The following is a 7,500-nucleotide window of genomic DNA, read 5'->3' on the forward strand; positions in this document are numbered from 1 at the left end:
GGCGGCGTCATTTATTGGGTTTGCTGTGAGAAAAAGCCACCGCGTAGCTCTTAAAGCTGATGGGTTATTAACAACGCGAAATGATTGGAAAGAAAAAAAAACAAAAAAAACCAACAAAAAACAAAGAGCAAACACCGTATGGATTCTACGTGATTATCCCTGCTTTGGGAGGTTACGTTTTTATCTCTCCGGTTTGTCTTGATGTCCGCCCGTCTGTCTCTCTCTTGTTTGTTTGTTTGTCTGTCCGTCTGTTAGTTGTTAGTCTGTCTGTCTCTCTGTCTGTCAGTAGACAGTGTTGTGGACGGGGTCTCCTGAAACTTTGTGTGGAAAGTTTGGCTATATGGGTCAATAAAGAGAGAGGGAGACAGAGAAAGAGAGAGAGAGAGAGAGAGAGAGAGAGAGAGAGAGGGGTGTGTGTGGGTGGGGGGGGGGTGGGGGTGGGGGGGGGGACGGGAAGCAGTGTGTGTGAAAAGGTTCGCAGCAATTACTGTTTCAGTTTTTAAACATATGTACATGGGATTATTCTGTATTCGTGACAATGCAATAAAGTATGTTGGTAAATTTGAAATACAATTGAAGAAAAAAAATCTTTCTGTTTTTACAGTTAAGATGTAATTACATGCAATTTGTGGAGTGTATGTGTGAAACGATGTATGCAATGTTTTCACATTGGTATCATCGTCATGATATCTATATATGTTTTTTTTTTTTTTTTTTTTTTTACAACCATGTTTCCATGTTGAATATTTTGTCAATGTTGTGATACTGCACCTGGTCCAGTTTCTGTACTTTAGGATAACAACAACAACAATATAATGATAATAATAATAAAAAAAATATGGATTTGGTTTTGGTGATTACACGAATTCATAGGAACTGTCGGCGACTGGTTCTGCACGTGAAATGAGGTCCGGCAAGGCTGTCTTCTATCTCCTACACTCTTCAACAACTTTATGGAATGTATACTTACTGATGCCCATGCTGGAAAGATGATAACTGATGGGCTTGGCAGGCAGTGAGGAAGGACAAGCAAAAAAACTGGTGAACCACTTGGACGAAACATTAGTCAAGTACGGAATGGAGATCAACGCCGAGATGACGAACCTCATGACAAACAGCAGAAGACCTAATCAAGACCAAGATCAACGTCAATGCTCAACAGCTGAAAAAAATGAATCAGTTTTAAGCAATCAAGCGTCTTGGTGCCATCATTAGTGAAGGGGGTCCAAGACTGAAATACTGGCAAGAGCTTCGCAGACTGCAACAGCACTGACAAGACTGAAGCCCCACACGGAGAGACAAAAACATCAATCTCAGCACATCAGTCGCACTTACTTCTAACATTTATGACCGTTTATTTCTTTGTCTGTTGTTTTGCAGTGCGATTGAATTTATCATGACCACAGAATGCTCGCCCCCCCCCCCCCAAAATCCCCCAACCCCTCCTTCCCCCTCTCCCTGTCTCTCCAAAAGGTAACGAAGCAATTCAAATCCCAGAACACTCACATTTTCAGTTTCTGTTTTACGGCACCCTCGAGGAGCTGCGACGGACGGCAGCCTTCATCGAGGACACCGGGCTGCTCATCTAATGGGAGGCGAACGAGGAGGAAGAAGAAGTTTCTGTTTCAAGGAGGTGTCAAAGTGTGCTGCGGACTCATCTGTTATACACGCTGCACCAACTCTGTGTTGAACAAAAACAAACAACAACAACAACAACAAAATGAACGAAAAACAACTTGCCTGAACCTCGCATAAACCGAACGCTGTAGTCAGGCCTTGAGAGCCCTTTACACAAGAAGAAGATGTATGGGGGGTGATGGAACGGGAGGGAAGGGGTGGGGGTGGGGGCATGTCTCCAGTCTGGTTCGTGTTGTGTTCCCGCCAACCCATTGGGGGTGGGGGGGAGGGAGGATGGGGGAGAGGGGGGGGTTCAGATTACAAGGTAAATAACTGTGAATTACCACCGTTCGCCTTGCTGCACTTCGCCTTTTTCGGTTTCTAAGCATCGCGGTTATCTGATGATTAAATGTCTTCATCTTCCGTTTGCACTTATAGCGTCCTATTTCTTGTCTTCATTTTTAACCCCTTGACTACTGAACCGTAGTCAAATATCAGCGTGGCTTCGGGTTTAACTGCGATCCCTACTTTTTGTGCTGTTTTTTTTTTAAGTTATGTAATAGGTTTTGCTTACAGCTGGGCCAACAGCAAAGTGGAGCTGTGTGATCAATGGTTTCTCCATTCCAATGGGAAGTCATTTACAGCTTAGTCTTTTGTGAAGGACTAGGACTCTCAACCTGGGAGGCAAGATTACACTGGCTCTTAGTGCTGCAGCCTTGGGGGCTAGTTGGCTCATGGGAACCATCCTTACACCGACTGTCCTGAAACCATCTAGGCCGAGACAGTGGTGATGCTACTTGGGCAAAGCACTAGCCACGATACTCAAATTCTAGCTCAGATAGTTGGGACAGCAGTTGCTTCCTCTGCTGCTCTGCAGGTCATAGTCGGACACGGCTGACTATCATACGTGTCAACCCCCCGTGGGGATGCCGGGAGTCTTTCAGTATAAATAGCATCCCCGCCCTCTGGAAAATATGTGCTAGAAATTTACTCTTTTCTGTCAGTCTCTTTGTTTCTGCCTTTTTTCTATCTTCACTGTTGTCACCTTTTTTTGCCTTCCCAGTCCATTCCCCTTTCTTTTTTCCAGCAAGCCTTGACCCTTTTTTTTCCCTCTTTTCCGCAGTCTATGATGTACTATCTGTGCTGTTTTGCTCTGGCGATTAGGTAGTGAGATGTAAACACAGGGAAGGGCACTAGCTACCCATTCTGCAGTGTTATTTGCCTATATGGTCTTTTTATGTATTTTTTGTTTGGCTTTGAAGTATTGTTTCCCCCCCCCCTTTTTTTTTACTACTTTTTGTAATCTGGGGATGATAAATTAAGCGGAATAGCTGGCGTCCTCAGCATGACCAAGTCTTATTTGCCATAAGGAGCTAAATGGTTGGGATATTGTGTCAGGAACTGTGTTTTGTAGGTTTGTCCAAGTGTTTTTTGTTTTTGTAAATGTGACAGTTTTGTGTTGACGCGGTTGAGCATGTGTATGGTTTGACAGTTCTGATATGGCCCTGTGCGGTCGGCTGGAGTATAAGCACAATAAGAATAATCATACGTATCAAATGGGCTTTGCTGAGCAAAAGTAACATAATACATCCCAAGGGGAAGAACTCCAAATAAAGAGTGTGATTGACATCCTGACCTGCGGTCTCGGTCATCTCAGTGAGGTGACAGCCCTTCACTGACATCCTGACCTGTAAGTTCTGTCTTATCATAGTGAGGTGACAGCCCTTCACTGACATCCTGACCTGTAAGTTCTGTCTTATCATAGTGAGGTGACAGCCCTTCACTGACATCCTGACCTATAAGCTCTGTCTTATCATAGTGAGGTGACAGCCCTTTACTGACATCCTGACCTGTAAGCTCTGTCTTATCTCATTGAGGTGACAGCCCTTCACTGACGTCCTGACCTGTAAGCTCAGTCTTATCACAGTGAGGTGAAAGCCCTTCACTGACATCTTGACCTGTAATCTCAGTCTCATCACGGTGAGGTGACAGCCCTTCACTGACACCCTGACCTGTAAGCTCTGTGTTATCACAGTAAGGTGACAGCCCTTCACTGACGACCATACTTGGCAGCGGCAGTCAGTGGGGTTAAAGAAAGTGTTCTGTCTATTGCATTTGACCGTGTCTAACTCTCTGTCTCTCTGTCTGCCTTTCAGTCACACTGTTTCTGCCTGTATATCTGTCTGCCTGTCTGTCTGTCTCTTTTTTTTCTTCTTCTTCTCTTTCATCCTTTCTCTCTCTTTCCCGTTCTGTCTCTCTCTGTGCAATTGCCTGTGAAGTTGGTGTTCATTGGTCTCATGTGAAATGTCTTGTCGTCGTAACAGGTATCCAAGAGAAGAAAGCGTGTGTGTGTGTGTGTGTGTGTGTGTGTGTGTGTGTGTGTGTGTGTGTGTGTGTGTGTGTGAGCGCGCGCGAGCGCGTGGGTGGTTGGGTGTCTGTGACTGAGTGCACGCGTGCGTGTGTGAGAGTGCTTTTCGTGTCGGTGGGTCTGAGTTGGGTTTCTTTTGATGTTTTGTCTTTCTTTCTTTCTTTCATGTGTGTGTGTGTGTGTGTGTGTGTGTGTGTGTGTGTGTGTGTGTGTGTGTGTGTGTGTGTGTCGGGAGTTCGGGTGGCGGGTTGGGGAGTGGGGGTTGTGGGGGGGTGGGGGTGGGGGTAGGGGGGGGGGTGTTGTAGATGTATTTGTGTGTGTGTGTGTGGCGGGGTGTTTTTTTAGGCACAAGTCAACGCGAATCTTCTTTCGAGCATATGTACACTTATCTTCCCGTCTCTGTTCTCTTCTCCTGGCAGATAGATAGGTGGGGCATATCTATTTCTTCTTCTTTCTTTCTTTTTTTTTTTTGAGTGGGGGGGCTGGAGAGGTGGTGAGAAGGGTTGGGGGGAAGGCGGGGGGCGGGGGCGGGGGGGGGGAGGGAGCTAGGAGGAGGGTGTTGAAGGAAGAGGGGGCTGGTGGTGAAGAGCTGCTGTTGTTTTTTTTTTCTTTTTTTTATGATGTCTTTGTTTTTTTGTTTCTTTCGTTTTGCTGTTATTGTGCACCACCCCTCCGCCTCCCCTGCCAGTCCTTCTGTCATGATTACGATCAATTTGTCTTTCTTCGACAGAATAATTCTATTTTCGTTTGATTCTGACCTCCCACGTCATGAAAAGTCTGTGACTTTGAATTCGTACACGCACTTACTCACAGACACACGGATCCCTATTCCCGTTCACTCCTACACACACTCACACACACACACACACACACACACACACACACACACACACACACACACACACACACACACACACACATTCAAACACACACACACACACTGAGAGAAAGGATTCATCAAGTTATACATAAATAGCTGCAACCCTTCGATCCGGTGGCCGGTAAATGTGCGAGCGCGTGTCTTGTGTGTGTGTGTGTGTGTGTGTGTGTGTGTGTGTGCCCGCGAGCGTGCGAATGAGTGAGTGAGTGAGTGAATGTGTGTGTGTGTGTGTGTGTGTGTGTGTGTGTGTGTGTGTGTGTGTGTTCTTTGTTATCTTTGGTACCCGGAATTTCCACGCGCATTCGTTTATAAAGTTCGACTGTGTCGTGTACGGCTGTGTCTTGTTCTCTCCAACCCCAGGCAGTCGACCCTTTGATTTTGATTTTGGGGTTTCCCTGGAGAAGGCCTTCTTGGTGAGTGTGTGTTTCTTTTGCCTTAGCTGTAGATAACTGATACGGACGACAGATAGCTGTATATTTTCAGTGTCGTCTCGATTCGCCAGTCACCAAATTTTTGGAGATTCTGATTCACCTATAACCACTTCACCTGTGTACTCAGTTGTTTTGTGTGTGTGTGTGTGTGTGTGTGTGTGTGTGTGTGTGTGTGTGTGTGTGTGTGTGTGTGTGTGTGTGTGTGTTGTGATTCTGCTTACTTTCTTTATCAATGCTGGCCTGCTCTCTTGTGGTGAAGGACTTGGTGGTCTGTATCAATTTTGAAACAGCATAAATTATCTGCCTCTCTTGCTTGAGACACTGACAAAGCTTTTTCCTGTGCTGAATTGTATTAAAAAAATATTTATTTATTTATTTATTTATTTATTCTATTTCATTTTTTTTGTACGCTTATAGTTGACCTCATCAAGTTTTTGCGCCTTATACATATTATTATTATTAGTTCTTTTTATGTATTTATCTATTATTTATTTATTAAAAAAAAAAAATTTCTCAAGACCTGACTAAGCGCGTTGGTTTACGCTGCTGGTCAGGCATCTGCTTGGTAGATGTGGTGTAGCGTATATGGATTTGTCCGAACGCAGTGACGCCTCCTTGAGCTACTGAAACTGAAATTGAAACTGTGTTATAATTCGATATCCCATCCGAATGCTATGTTACAGTCTTTCGCCCTGTCTTGACATGCATAGAGAATTACAAGTGTTTAAGGAAATTAGTGATACCTGTGTAGAAACAAGTATGTGTGACACAGAGAGAGAGATAGAAAGAGAGAGAGAGAGAGAGAGAGAGAGAGAGAGAGAGAGAGAGAGAGAGAGACAGTGGAGTGATGGCCTAGAGGTAACGCGTCCGCCTAGGAAGCGAGAGAATCTGAGCGCGCTGGTTCGAATCACGGCACAGCCCCCGAAATTTTCTCCCCCTCCACTAGACCTTGAGTGGTGGTCTGGACGCTAGTCATTCGGATGAGACGATAAACCGAGGTCCCGTGTGCAGCATGCACTTAGCGCACGTAAAAGAACCCACGGCAACAAAAGGGTTGTTCCTGGCAAAATTCTGTAGAAAAATCCACTTCGATAGGAAAAACAAATAAAACTGCACACAGGAAAAAAAATACAAAAAAATGGGTGGCGCTGTAGTATGGCGACGCGCTCTCCCTGGGGAGAGCAGCCCGAATTTCACACAGAGAAATCTGTTGTGATAAAAAGAAATACAAATACAAATACAAAGAGACAGAGACCATCCAACCGACTGACTGAACAACCGACAGCCAGACACAGTGAGAGAGAGAGAGAGAGAGAGAGAGAGAGAGAGAGAGAGAGAGGCAAAGAGACAGAGACAGAGAGGCAGATGCAGATAGATGGAGAGAGAGAGAGAGAGAGAGAGAGAGCGACAGACAGACATACACGACGTAGACACAGACAGAGACAGAGAGGCAGACAGAGAAAGAGAGAGACAGGCAGAGACAGAGACAATGAGGCAAAGAGAGAAAGAGAGAGAGAGAGAGAGAGAGAGAGAGAGAGAGAGAGAGGATAGACGGAGTGACAGAGACAGAGAGGCAGACAGAGAGAGAGGGAGGGAGGTAGAGAGAGAGAGAGAGAGAGAGAGAGAGAGAGAGAGAGAGAGAGGTATGACTCAAGGGAACAGTGATTGAAGATATGGGTATGAGTCAGGGGAACAGTGATTGAAGATAGGGGTATGTCAGGGGAACAGTGATTGAAGATAGGGGTATGAGTCAAGGGAACAGTGATTGAAGATAGGGGTATGTCAGGGGAACAGTGATTGAAGATAGGGGTATGTCAGGAGAACAGTGATTGAGGATAGGGGTATGTCAGGAGAACAGTGATTGAGGATAGGGGTATGTCAAGGGAACAGTGATTGAAGATAGGGGTATGAGTCAAGGGAACAGTGATTGAAGATAGGGGTATGAGTCAGGGGAACAGTGATTGAAGATAGGGATATGAGTCAGATGAAGCAGTGATTGAAGATAGGGATATGAGTCAGATAAAGCAGTGATTGAAGATAGGGGTATGTCAGGGGAACAGTGATTGAAGATAGGGTATGTCAGGGGAACAGGTGATTGAAGACAGGGGTATAGTCAGGGGAAGCAGTGATTGAAGATAGGGATATGAGTCAGATAAAGCAGTGATTGAAGATAGGGGTATGTCAGGGGAACAGTGATTGAAGAT

The 7,500-nt window shown here is 45.3% G+C and overlaps 2 protein-coding genes across 3 annotated transcripts in view; both read left to right on the forward strand.

The window, feature by feature from the left end:
• Nucleotides 1-7,500, forward strand: part of LOC143296554 (uncharacterized) — a 57,974-nt gene that overhangs the window by 47,434 nt on the left and 3,040 nt on the right. The gene's annotated exons all lie outside the window — the stretch shown is intronic.
• Nucleotides 1-7,500, forward strand: part of LOC143295949 (thyrostimulin alpha-2 subunit-like) — a 169,990-nt gene that overhangs the window by 15,967 nt on the left and 146,523 nt on the right. Inside the window, exon 1 of one of the 2 annotated variants that reach the window (XM_076607650.1) lies at nucleotides 5,127-5,278. The exons of the other annotated variant lie outside the window; for it this stretch is intronic. The gene's annotated coding sequence lies outside the window, so the exon portion shown is untranslated. Of the gene's footprint in view, nucleotides 1-5,126; nucleotides 5,279-7,500 lie in introns of those variants that run through there. 2 annotated transcript variants of the gene reach the window in all.

The sequence above is a fragment of the Babylonia areolata genome, chromosome 21 (genome assembly GCF_041734735.1).
Source record: "Babylonia areolata isolate BAREFJ2019XMU chromosome 21, ASM4173473v1, whole genome shotgun sequence".
NCBI classification, from domain to species: Eukaryota; Metazoa; Mollusca; class Gastropoda; order Neogastropoda; family Buccinidae; genus Babylonia; species Babylonia areolata.